A 13,202-nucleotide genomic window follows, 5' to 3' on the forward strand; every position below is an offset into this window, starting at 1 on the left:
GGAAGGCCCCCCCCCCAGCCCCAAAGACCAAAGAAACCAAGACAGCGAGTGGGATCCATAGCCGTGCAACCTCTCCAGCCAGGAGCTAAACCTCTCCAGCGATCCATCCTGCTCGCTGCCTTGGCCTCCTCTTTAGCCTTGCGCAGCATCTTTAGCCTTGCACAATGGGATGGATCGCGCCCACTGTCCACCGGGGCTAGACTAGATGACTGCTGGGGTTCCCTTCCAACCCTGCAATTCTATGACCTCGGAAAGTGTTGGGGGTCTCCACCACTGGAGGCTTTAAAGCAGAGGTTGGGGGAATATCTGCCTGGCATTCTCTAGCTGTGATTCCTACTTTGTGAGGGGGCTGGGCTAGATGACCCTTGGGTGGCCCTCCCAACTCTTTACAGTCCTACAATTCTGCGGCAGGAGATCGACAGCCACTTCACACAATGCCCACTCCCAATTTTCATCAGAGAGACATGTGGCTTCAGTGTCTAGGTAGGGACCCTCCTACCTGCCACTCTTCCCCCACCCCACTTAAGCCGAGGGAATTCCTGCCCAGAGAAGCTCCCAGGTGAGGCAAGGGTTAAGATCTACCTCTGGTAAATGGCTTTGTATCCCCCCTCTTTCCCTTTTCTCTTCTTCTTCTATGCTATTTCCTTCTTTTGTGTTTTGTTTAATCTGTTTTTATTGTATACTAAAATAAAAGCTGCAAAGTTTCCTTTTTTATAATATCCCCCCCCCCTCCAAACTAAAACGTTAGATAAAAACACTGATCCAGAGGAAAAGAAGGGGATGGAGAAAGGACGAAAAAAGAAAAAGAGGTAGAGATAGAGAGATTTTTAAAAAGTTGGCTTCTTTAGCCTCGCACAGCCTCCCGCGGCTGGAGAGGTTGTGCAAGGCTTTTCTAGAGAAGGGAGAAGAGACTGACTGGCTGCGTCAGTCCCTTCTCCCTCCTGGGGAAAAGCCTGCAAGAGCTTGTGTGTGGCTCTTGGGGGCTTTTCCTGCCTGCCTCCCCCCTGCATTCGCTCCATAGGATGCTCCCCTTAGTTTTTAAGATGGAAAAAGGGTGTCCTATGGAGTGAAAAATACGGTATATGTTAACTTAAGAGCTTTTCAAATTGCTTATGGCATCTGATAAAAATCTGATATACAAATATTACTAATAAGACTGATAGTTGTTATTTTTTTAACGCTAGTAGCATTATAAACAAATAGTGGTGAGGTGAAAAGATGTTGGTGCTCAAAATTAGCAGCAAAAAGATGTTGTGCATTAGAAGGCCACTTCAGTTACTTGTGGAGAGAACACAGAGAGGAAGCTTGCCAAATTTAAATGACAATAACATTCCAGAGCCACAGCACTTCCATAGAAAAGACCATGACTCACGCTCACTCATCAAACCTCTCAAAAGGGCACTGAAACCAAGAGCCTTGAGCATAATCTTAACCCCAAAGCAAGTGGTTCCTAAAATAACCGGGAACTAAGCCTTTTCATGCTTTAAAGGAAATAACCTGCAATCTAAATTGAGACTGGAAGCAAATAGGAAGCCAGTAATGTTGATATAGGTTCCGAGTAATATGGTCACTCTCATGGGCATGAGAGAGAAGTCTGGCCACTACATTTTTGACCAACTGAAGCCTCCACTGAGAGCCAGTGTGGTGTAATAATAATAATAATAATAATAATAATAATAATAATAATAATGATAATGATAATAATTTATTATTTGTACCCCGCCCATCTGGCTGGGTTTCCCCAGCCACTCTGGGCGGCTTCCATAAAAACCAAAAATACACTAAAATATCACAGATTAAAAACTTCCCTGAACAGGGCTGCCTTAAGATGTCTTCTGAATGTCAGGTAGTTATTTATTGCTTTGACATCTAATGGGAGGGCGTTCCACAGGGCAGGCGCCACGACCGAGAAGGCCCTCTGCCTGGTTCCCTGTAGCTTTGCTTCTCGCAATGAAGGAACCGCCAGAAGGCCCTCGGCGCTGGACCTCAGCGTCCAGGCAGAACGATGGGGGTGGAGACGCTCCTTCAGGTATAATGGGCCAAGGCCGTTTAGGGCTTTAAAGGTCAACACCAGCACTTTGAATTGTGCTCGGAAACGTACTGGGAGCCAATGTAGGTCTTTCAAGACCGGTGTTATGTGGTCTCGGCGGCCGCCCCCAGTCACCAGTCTAGCTGCCGCATTCTGGATTAGTTGTAGTTTCCGAGTCACCTTCAAAGGTAGCCCCACGTAGAGCGCATTGCAGTAGTCCAAGCGGGAGATAACTAGAGCATGCACCACTCTGGCGAGACAGTCCGCGGGCAGGTAGGGTCTCAGCCTGCGTACCAGGTGGAGTTGGTAGACAGCTGCCCTGGATACAGAATTGACCTGCGCCTCCATGGACAGCTGTGAGTCCAAAATGACTCCCAGGCTGCGCACCTGGTCCTTTAGGGGCACAGTTACACTATTCAGGACCAGGGAGTCCTCCACACCTGCCCGCCCCCTGTCCCCCAAAAACAGTACTTCTGTCTTGTCAGGATTCATGTAGTGGTTAAGAGCAGTGGATTCGTAATCTGGGGAACTGGGTTCGCGTCTCTGCTCCTCCACATGCAGCTGCTGGGTGACCTTGGGCTAGTCACACTTCTCTGAAGTCCCTCAGCCCCACTCACCCCACAGAGTGTTTGTTGTGGGGGAGGAAGGGAAAGGAGAATGTTAGCCTCTTTGAGACTCCTTAGGGTAGTGATAAAGCGGGATATCAAATCCAAACTCTTCTTCTTCTTCTTCCAAAAATCTTCAAGGGCAGCCCCAAGTAGAGTGCACTGTGGTAGTCCATTTTGGGTGCAACTGAGACCAAGTTGAACTTTTCCAGGAAACATCACAGCTGGCTTATTAGTTGGAGATGATGAAAGGCATTCCTTGCAATTGCCACCATAGTTGAGCATCCAGGAAAAGTGATTGCATTCAGGGAAAATTTAGGATTACCCCCAATCTACACACCTGATTTTTTAGGAGGATGGCTACCCCACCTGCGATAGATTACCAGTATTCTTGACCAACAGTACCTCTGCCTTAGCTGCATTAAGTTTCAGTTGGTTCACTTCCATCTGCTCCTAAATGGGACATCACGTGTTGGCTAATCATTTCCTCTGCCTTGTTGGGATAGGTTGATGGAAAAGAGAAGCAGAGCTGTTTCTCATCTACATACTGATAACACCAGCCAAAAACTCTTCTTAGTTTCTTTTTTTTCTTTTTAAAAAAGATTTTTATTGATACAACAAGAAAAAAAAAGACAAGTATCAAATTACACACAAGAATAACCACAGACACATAATTTTCTTAGCAAACAATAAAACATATATTGGTCTTAAGACTAAAGACCCGACCTCCCGTCTATTCCATATTTCAATTTCATATTACTTATTGCCAATACACACTTTTATCATAATTAAACTTATTCTTAATAAATCTAATTTCTTATATCTACCTTGCAACTATTACTGAAGTTCCTCAAATGTTGCAACAGAATTTAAACTACTATATTTATTCAGATATTCTTTGAAAACCTCCCATTTTGAAACAAATTCCTGGTTTGATTTATTCTTTATTTTTTCTGATGGACCATCTAATTCGGCATATTCTGTCAGCTTTTGGATCCAATCTTGTATAGAGGGGATTTCATTACTCTTCCATTTTGCTGCGATCAAAACTCTTGCTGCCGCCGTCGCATATAAAAAGATACCCTTCCTCTTTTGTGGAATATCCAAATCTGTTATTCCCAGGAGGTAGGCCTCTGGTTATTTATTGAAAGAGATCTTTAGCATTTTTTGCAATTCTGCATGGATACTCTCCCAGAATACCTGTATTTTCCTACATATCCACCACATATGGTAGAAAGTTCCTGAGTCTCCACATCTCCAACAATTGCTTGACACATTTTTATACATTTTTGAAAGTTTCCATAGTGTTAGATACCATCGATGTTGCATTTTTTGAAAGTTCTCTCTAATCGTGTAACAATTTGTGAATTTCCAATTGATCTTCCATAAGTTTTCCCATTGGGCCATGGTTATTGAATGGCCAAAATCCTGGGACCACCTCACCATTGCCACTGTTACCTCCTCCTCCTTGACTGTCCAGTCCGAGAAGTTTTGGAAAGAGTTTTTCTTTTAGAATTTACAAGATCAGATTCGAATCGGGAAATTTCTGTTGAGAACCCCTTTTGTTTGTCAGATTTAAATTTTTCAATAAGTGATGGTATTGGAACCAGTCTGAGATGTGTTCTCTTATTTCTTCAAAGTTTTTTAGTTTTATTTGGTTATCTTCATTTTTTAGAAGTGTTTTATATGTTGGCCAGCTTTCCTGAGTATTTTTCTGTTTTACTGCTATGGCTTCTATTGGAGAAGTCCACCATGGGACTTTAGGCTCCATCAGGTCTTTATATTTTCCCCATACAGCAAAGAGTGACTTTCTTATTATATGGTTGGTAAAGTTTTTATGAATTTTCGCTTTTCCATATATCAGGTAGGTGTGCCATCCCCAACGGTTGTCAAAACCTTCCAGGTCCAGGAGGTCCGGATCCTGCAATGTGCACCAATCTTTTAGCCAGGTTAAACAGGCTGCCTCGTAGTAAAGTTTTAGGTCGGGTAGAGAAAAACTTCCTCTCTCTTTTATGTCTATTAAGATCAGGTGATTAATCCTAGGTTTCTTCCCTTCCCACAGGAATTTGGAAATTTCTCTTTGCCATATCTTGAGACAACCTGCTTCGCCCAGTATTGGAATCATTTGAAATAATTTTTTTTTTTTAATTAACTCTTCTTAGTTTCATATACTTGCTAAGATGCATAGGAGACAGGACGGACCATTGGTACTTCACAACTGACCATGACCTTCTGGGTCCAACCTTCCAGACAGGACTGGAGCCACTGAAGAGAAGTACCAGTTATCTCCATCTCAGCCTGATGACCCAGAGGATACAGTGGTACCTTGGTTCTTGAACAGCTTAGTTGTCGAACAAATCGGCTCCCAAATGTCACAAACCTGGAAGTCACTGCTGTGGTGTGCAAACATTTTTTGGAAGCTGAATGTCCGACGCTCCTGCAGGAAACTCCTGCAGCCAATTGGAAACCGCACCTTGGTTTTTGAATGGTTTTGGGAGTCAAACGGACTCCTAGAATGGATTAAGTTTGAGAACCAAGGTACCATTGTACTGTAGTTGATGGTACTGAAGATCTCTGCAAGATCCAGGAGAATCAACCACACATAGCAGCAATAAATGTAAGTTATTTATACCTCCAACAACACGGATATTTAAAATAGAATAATTGGGTTTTTTTTAAGATTCATGTCATGAGGGACTTTGTTTTGAAAGACATCCCTTTTGTGAAAATAACTCTGAAAAGCAGACAAAAGAATAGGCTGTTTCTCTGACCCTAATCCTGCCCCTGATGCGATACTCCAGCCATCCCAGGATAAGAAAGAATCTGGAAAAGAAACAGCTGCCAGAAATTAACTAATAGTGGCTATTAAAATACTTTGCTGACAACCACATGAGTTGCTAAAGGCAAACCCAAGGTCAAAAGAAAATAAAGTCAAATGGCCCATTTTATTATTTCATATCCATAACAATCTCATGGGTTAATGGTAACCTTAAGATGGAAGTATAACAATTAATTTCCCTTACAGCCATATCCATTTATACCATTTTCACAGATCTTCACCTTAGCTTCTTTCTTTTGCCTTTCATGGACTGTTTACTGCTGAAGCTTGAAATAACAATGTTATGTTTGGAGCACTGGGTGGCTAGAAGGAGAAAACTGTATTGTGTAGTGGTTAAAGTAGTAGCTATTTTCACTGTGTGGGTAGATGCAAAGCTCATCAGATCAGCTCTGTAGGACCCTTTAGAAGGCATGTTAACACCTTCTGCCAAAACATTTGGGACTTTGATGTGGTAGTATTATTTTGAATTCTTGGAGCTTTGTTCGGTTAACACAGTTTGAGAAACCCAATCTGTAGAACCAAAGCGCGCGCGCGCACACACACACACACACACACACACCATATTATAAAACCAGCCTCATCATATGTATATTTCACACTGTAATCAGATTCTATTGAAAACCTGATAACGGTTTTACAGGTAGCATGTTCTTTTATAATTATAAATCAAGAAGAACAATATTGCTATTAATGCTGCCTGTCAAGTATTCACAGGGACCGGCAGTTCTTGATAATCATCTCTCTTAAAAAAATTGTTAAAATTAGAATGATTCCACATACTTCTCTCTTATGGATATTTGCAGAGATGCACATATCTTAACTGGAGGGGATGGGGGAGTTGTGAGGATAGAAGCAAGTAAGATTGCCATTTCATCCACCGACCCTCAAGGGCAGTTGAAAAAAGGTGAAGGCAGACATTTATTTCAAGTGTGAGGGAGAAGGCTGCAACACACATTCTCTTCCCTGAAAACAAATGCCTTCAAACATAGTGCGGTGTGCTTCGGTGCGGCATGGCGGAGGCGGGCGAGGACAGTGAGCTGATGTTGGGAGGCACCACGTCCTGCCTCCGCCTCTTCCCTGGCACCTTCCAGAACTTTGCGTCCTGGCGCCCCACTTCACTAGCCTCTATAGGTAAGATGCCCCTGTCTACTACCCTCAATGCTCGCCTGGTCCTGGGAGAAGGGGGGGGGGGTCAGGAATGCTTTCCAATGACACTGAGTCTGTCAGCTGTCTCTCTCCTGGTGATTCTTCTTCTTTTTCTTCATTTTGTTTTTATTATTATTATTAATTTATTTAACATAATTATTACAAAATATAAGCAAAATATTGCGAATACATACATACATATATATATTTCAGATAAGCACACATATATTAAAAAAGAACAAAAGAGAGAGAAAAGAAGAAAAGAAAGAAAGAAAGAAAGAAAGAAAGAAAGAAAGAAAGAAAGAGGAAGAAATATTAATAATATTTGGTGCTTCTTCTTCCTGCTGTTCATCTCCAAATATTTCCCAGCTTCTCCCCTCTGCAGCCTCTGAACTATGCCCTTCTGCAAACTGCTGTTCTAAATCTATACTGTCCTCCTGTTCTCTGAAAGGTTCAAGAGAAGGGGGGTGGCCCCCACCGTTCCTCCTCAGTCCAGCCCCTGACAGTGTGGTTACTTGATGCGTTTTTTGAAAACCATCCCCTTGATTAGGTTATCCACACCTTTTTCCTTCCTGAAAATGCTTCAGGTGAAGGAAGAAGGCTGTTGATATATGCCCACCCATATATGCCCACCCATTGGGCAAGTGTGGAAACATAGACACACATTGTATTACCAGGACTGCCTGTATCTGTTTTCAAATGGACACACTGTGGAACAATGCAGAAACAATCCCCAAGTGAGCTTTTATTTTCAGAATGAAACCAGTTTCTCAAAGGGTGTTTTTCTGGGACAAAATATAAAAATTTTAAAAGTGCAGCAGATTTGTATTGTGTGTAAATGTCATAGAAAAAGCAAGTGCACAGTCTCCATTGATTGGGGGGGGGGCGTGTGTACATATCCTCAGTCTCTAACTGATTGCCTCTATTGTGCAGTAGGACCCAGCTGAGATGAGAAAAGAGGGAGAGAGTCCAATGTTTTTGGCGTTCCAGGAGACAGCTTTCATCCATATCTTATAATAGATGCCATTTTGGAATGAGAGTTAATGAACATTGAGACATTGTTATAAATATGAATCTTTAGCCAAAGTTTTTAGGCAACCAATGATGCTTTAACATCTAGGGGACATTGGGTAGCTTCCAAAAATATGAGTGCATTTAATGTGCACATGTAAAAGTAGGCTTGTTTATAGTTCAGCCTGACCCGTTGCAACCGGCAAATAAACATGGGCAGAGACTTTGGCTCTTCACCTACATGTGAATGACCTTTGCATAAGTAACACGTGAATGGGATGTATTTCGAAACCTTCCACCACATTGGGAATTTCTGTTTGTGCTCATCTTCAAATAGATGCCCAATTACTGGTCTATGTAGGAAAGAGAACACATGACTACTCCAGCGGTTGCCATCAGGAGCTAGGGTCCCAAACTCAGGAGGTATAAGCCTCATCAAAGCACCCACCATTGAGAAGAGGTTTGAAGGTGCAGCCCAGTCCAAACAAACCCATGTCAAGCATGGAGAAAATGCGGTCCAAAAGCAAGGTTGGGCAATAGTCCAAGATCACAGAGAGGGTCAGGCAAGGTACAAGACAGCAAAAAGAGGGAACTAGAACCAGGAACTAGAGTGAAATCTGGTTCATCCTCAGAGGACTGGGCTGGGACCTCGGGGATATGGGGTGACATGGGCTGGGACCTCGGGGATAGAGTGAATGCTTCAGTTCAGGCTTCTGAAATCCCTTCCCACCTGTTCTTTTTCAGCTGCCCGAAAAGCCACTCCAGAAAGGAGCCCTCTGGAGCAGCAATCAATGGAGCATGAGGAACTGCAGTCAAAAGAGAGACTCATGCCGCTTCCAGATGACCTGCTTATTGAGCATTCATTCTGATTTGTCTGCAGGCAGATTAGACAATGTCAGCTACTTAATGGGCATTCATGCTGATGGGTTTGCTGGGAGATGAGATGATGTTGCACCAAGCAAATGCTATCTCCTACTTTCCAGTGCGTTTGTCCATTTCTTTCCTTCATCACAAGAAGTTTGGGTTTTTTTTGAGGGGGTGCGTTTGTTGTGCAGGAGTTCCAAACCAACTTAAATTGCACGGCCGGAATTTGCCAGTATGTGACTGAATCCCACCCAAAAACGGTGACAGTATGGAAGTAACCTCCTTCACAGAACCTCATTTCCTTCAAGCATGCACATGGAGCTCTCTGGATCCCAGCCACTGGGGAGGTGAAACCGGAGCATAAAATAAGCCATGGAGAAAATACAACCTCTTCCATGGCCAGTTAAGAAAGTTATAAATCCTAAGCATGAAGAGCAGCGAAGATAACGATTGCAATTCTTATTCTCATGCAACCCACCCAACACTTCCCTTGATTTATTATGAGGTCATATTAGCAGAAAATAATTTAGAGAAGTGACAGGTTTTAGATAGGTAATTTATAGGAAAACAAAACAAAAAACCGGGGGGAAATAACTTCTAACAAGCATTTAGCCTGTGAACTGTCAAGCACTTACAGATAATCAGGTGACAGTTCTCTGCTTAAAATCAAAGGGTGGCATTTATACTCAGAGATCCTGCAGTTATCATTTGCTCTGCATTGATATTTGCCTGCAGACTTTGATTGCACTGTCTGATAACCACCTATTAATTGTCGAACATCTTGGGGATTTGCCATGTCTTCCGTCACGACCGACCTTGTCGCTGCCATTGGAAATGCAACAAAGCAAAAGGTACGAGTTCACAATATTGGCATTTGCTCTGCCATGCTAGCCATGATGAGGAAAGCAGCGGGGAAATAAATATTAGATATTGATTTCCTTCTCATTCCCAAATACAACATAATTAGATTTAGACTGTAAACAATGCTAGCGCAGCTGCCAGTAACCGTGGGTCAACCAGGGGATTTAACATGATGTTTGTGCATTTGCAAAAGAGAGATGGAATGACTTGCGGCGGGATCGCTAAAAGTTCCCTGTTTATGTTTAAACTCCTGAACATATGCCATTAACTACAACGGCGGCTTACCAGCTGAGCACACCTAAGGCACAGCTGCAACCTGCCACTCTCTGTTCAGCCTTGGGGACTCCCAAAAGAGACCTGTAGCCCACAGGGAAGAGACAGAACAGCTTAGGGAGATAGCCCTTTCTTGCATTGAAGACACCTGAGGCTGCCCCCTAGCTCCTGCCTGTTGGCTATCACAGACCCTCCAAGTGTCCCTATCTTTCAGAGACAGTCCTGGATTTACAGAAGTCACCCCTGTTTCTGCTTTGATCCTGGAATGTCCCACTTTCCCCTACGATGTCCCTATTCTCATCAGATAAATGTTGGAGAGTATGGTAGAAGGTCCCTATATTCATTGGAGAAATGTTGGAGCGTTTGGAGTTATCCGGCTCCTGAGCCATCTGAAAGACATGTTTTGCTTCCACTCACACCGAAACATCACCTCTGTCTCGACCTAATCCATTTAAGATAATATTTAAATTGTTTCTCAAACTCCAGCAAGAAATATAACACAAGATGAGGAATAAAAGAAGCAGGTTTGCAGACAAACCGGCAATCTCCAAGAGTGATGATTCCCAAGAAAGCAAGCTTTATCAACCAAAATTTCAGTCCGCCAAAAGGGTGCCTAGGGCCCTTAAACTTTAAACTTCACTGGGTTTTATTTCTTTACAGTTAAAATCTCTGCAAACTGTAGATAGCTGAGCACTGTGCAAAATCGTGAACTCCTGAAATATAGTTTCTCACAGGGCTTCAATATAAACTTTAATTTGGTTCTCTTCTGGCAACCGTTTATTGCTGATTACCTTGAAAGGGCGATGCACAAACAACCCTATCTTCTTCTTTAGCACTGAATTGAGGTATGCACAAAATAAATGTGGAATTTAGCAAATGGTACTTTATTGGCTACGTGCTTCTGCATGAAATATGAGATTTGGTACATATATAAGCATATGTAAAGGCCCAGCAGAAGTAGACCAAGGACCCATCTAGCCTAGCAGCCTGTTTTTGCAGTGGCCAAGCAGATGTCCATGGGAAACCTGAACTCAGGACCAGAGTGCTACTTTGTTCTCTGCAGTTCCCAGCAACTGGTATTCAGAGGCCTAGTCCCTCTGACAGTTGAGGTAGAACAAAGGCTAGCAGCTAGTAGCAATTGATGGTCTTATACTGCATGAGAGTGGAAAAACCACTCCATTGAGTGTACCACATATACACTGAGCTTGGCAAAGACTAATGGGTGATGGGGCAGTTCAGAGTGCTTGAACCTTTTTTGTTCCTTTCTTGGTTGGATGTGCAAGAGGGCAGGGTAGTTGCATGTGTTAGACAGAGGCATGTGTGTGCATTGTTAGGGAAATTCCTAGGGATCCTTCCTTGGAGTAGACTGCTGAAAGCTCCCAAGGAAAGAGGGGTCAGGAATGCTAGTGGCCGAAATTGTGGAAACCTTTTGGAAAAAGTGTGTTTTCAAGGTTTGATGGCTCATAACCCCACTTTTTTTGAAGTAATACCATAACATTACATATCAAGGGAAAGATAATGTAATGTGACAAAGTTTGTTCAATTATCTGCATTCTATCAAAGATTATAGCCAAATAACCAGAAAAAGGAAGCACAACTTGTTTAGGTTGCTATGCAGTAACTTTCCTTCATTTGAATGTAGCCAATGAGCATGAGTGTTTAGAGGGCCAATCAGGTGTTATGAGCCATCAAACCTCGGAAATACACTTTCCCCAAAAGGTTTCCACAATTCTGGCCACTAGCGTAGGCTCAACAGACATCTATTAATCATTAAGACTTCACTGAATGGTCAGCCATGAGGCTATTGCCACAAGCGTTGTCTGACCATGGTACATGGCCTTATATACTCTTCTATCAGGTAAATACATGCAATCCTCGTGTCCATATCATTTATGCAATATTATTGGCCAAAGCAATGCGTGAACAGCCCATGGACCCTCTACCTGGTCTTCCAATTGGACACACCATATTTGGAGCTGTTTTCCACTTAGAAACTCTTGTTATCTTATACCGGTGTCATCCTCAATCATTCCATTTCAGCAGGTTTTGGCTTGCATACTCAAGTTACCTTTCCCTCCCAAACTTGTCCTTGGCAATTCTCCTTGTTTGTGCTAACTCTTTTTTCATTACATTCCAATATGTTTTCCTCCTCTTATCTGGCCAGCTATTAATCTCCTGTTAAAGAACATAGTTGCTGAGGGCAAGGTTCTTGCTGCTCACCTACACTGCTTTGGATAAGTGTTCCTGATTCTAAGCATAGACAGCAATTTTGACACACACACACACTGAGGCTGAGGCCTTTCAGTGACCCATCCAGGGTTTGGACTGAAACCAGGATCTCCCATAAGCAAAATCTGTTAAGTACAGTGGTGCCTCGCAAGACGAAAAGAATCCGTTCCGCGAGTCTCTTCGTCTTGCGGTTTTTTCGTCTTGTGAAGCAAGCCCATTAGCGGCTTAGCGGATTAGCGCTATTAGCGGCTTAGCGGCTTAGCGGATCAGCTGATAAGCGGCTTAGCAGATCAGCTGATAAGTGTCTTAGCGGATCAGCTGATAAGCGGCTTAGCAGCTTAGAAAAGGGGGGGGGAGGAAAAAACCCCTACAGGAACTCGCAAGACATTTTCGTCTTGCGAAGCAAGCCCATAGGAAATTCATTTTACGAAGCACCTCCAAAACGGAAAACCCTTTCATCTAGTGGGTTTTCTGTCTTGCGAGGCATTCGTCTTGCGGGGCACCACTGTAATTTCGTTCCCTGAAATGCTTGTATGCATTACTATGTGTTTAAATTTTGTTGGTAACTGATTTCTAGTAGTTCTCATGTGATTGGCTAACGTTGGTCACATGGGAGGTATCTAGCGAAGGAGAGACTCCATTTTTTTGGGAATCAAGATGACTGTGTTTTAGAATTCACTGTGAACACTGCTAAGTTGAATTGAGTGTTGGAGTGCTTCTTTTCTGCTTGAAAGAGAGCAAAGCTGCAGGAAAAGGCAAAAGAAGAAATCTCTCATAGAATCTGCAAGGCATGGCCTAATTGAGATACAGAAGGCTGAGTATTGAGCTTTGGAAAGGGAAGAAAATACAGTTGTTTGGAAGTTAGAAGATGAGACTGTAAAACCATGCTTGGAGAAGCATGTGACTGTAAATATTATGTTTTAATTCATCTATAAGTTTCTGCATGTAAAGTTTTTGAACGTTAAAGTCTGGACATTGGTTTAACTTCCAAAGAAGAGTGTCAGTCATATACACAATTTGAGCTTCCTAGCTGTGTTTTTCCTACCCTTAACTTCACAAAGCATGCCCTCTCTACAATCCTTCCCCATTTTATTCATAGATAACCTGCCTTGGGAGCCAAGGAGGAATCCCTCTTCCTTAAGTCTAAGTGCATCAGGTGGGAAGGAGCAGACTTTAGAAACTGTGGTGAGATCAGTGGGTTCTGCACATGCTCAAAGTCTCCAACCATCCACTCTAGTATTAACAGAAAATTACATGAAAGAGCCTGGATGCAAACTGAATTCAAAGTGGGAGGGAGCGGTTGAGTTTCTGTTAAGCAGGTAAGGATAGTACTTCGGCTAGTACG

This window comes from Podarcis erhardii, assembly GCF_964252035.2.
Source record: "Podarcis erhardii genome assembly, chromosome: 10".
In the NCBI taxonomy this organism is placed as follows: domain Eukaryota; kingdom Metazoa; phylum Chordata; class Lepidosauria; order Squamata; family Lacertidae; genus Podarcis; species Podarcis erhardii.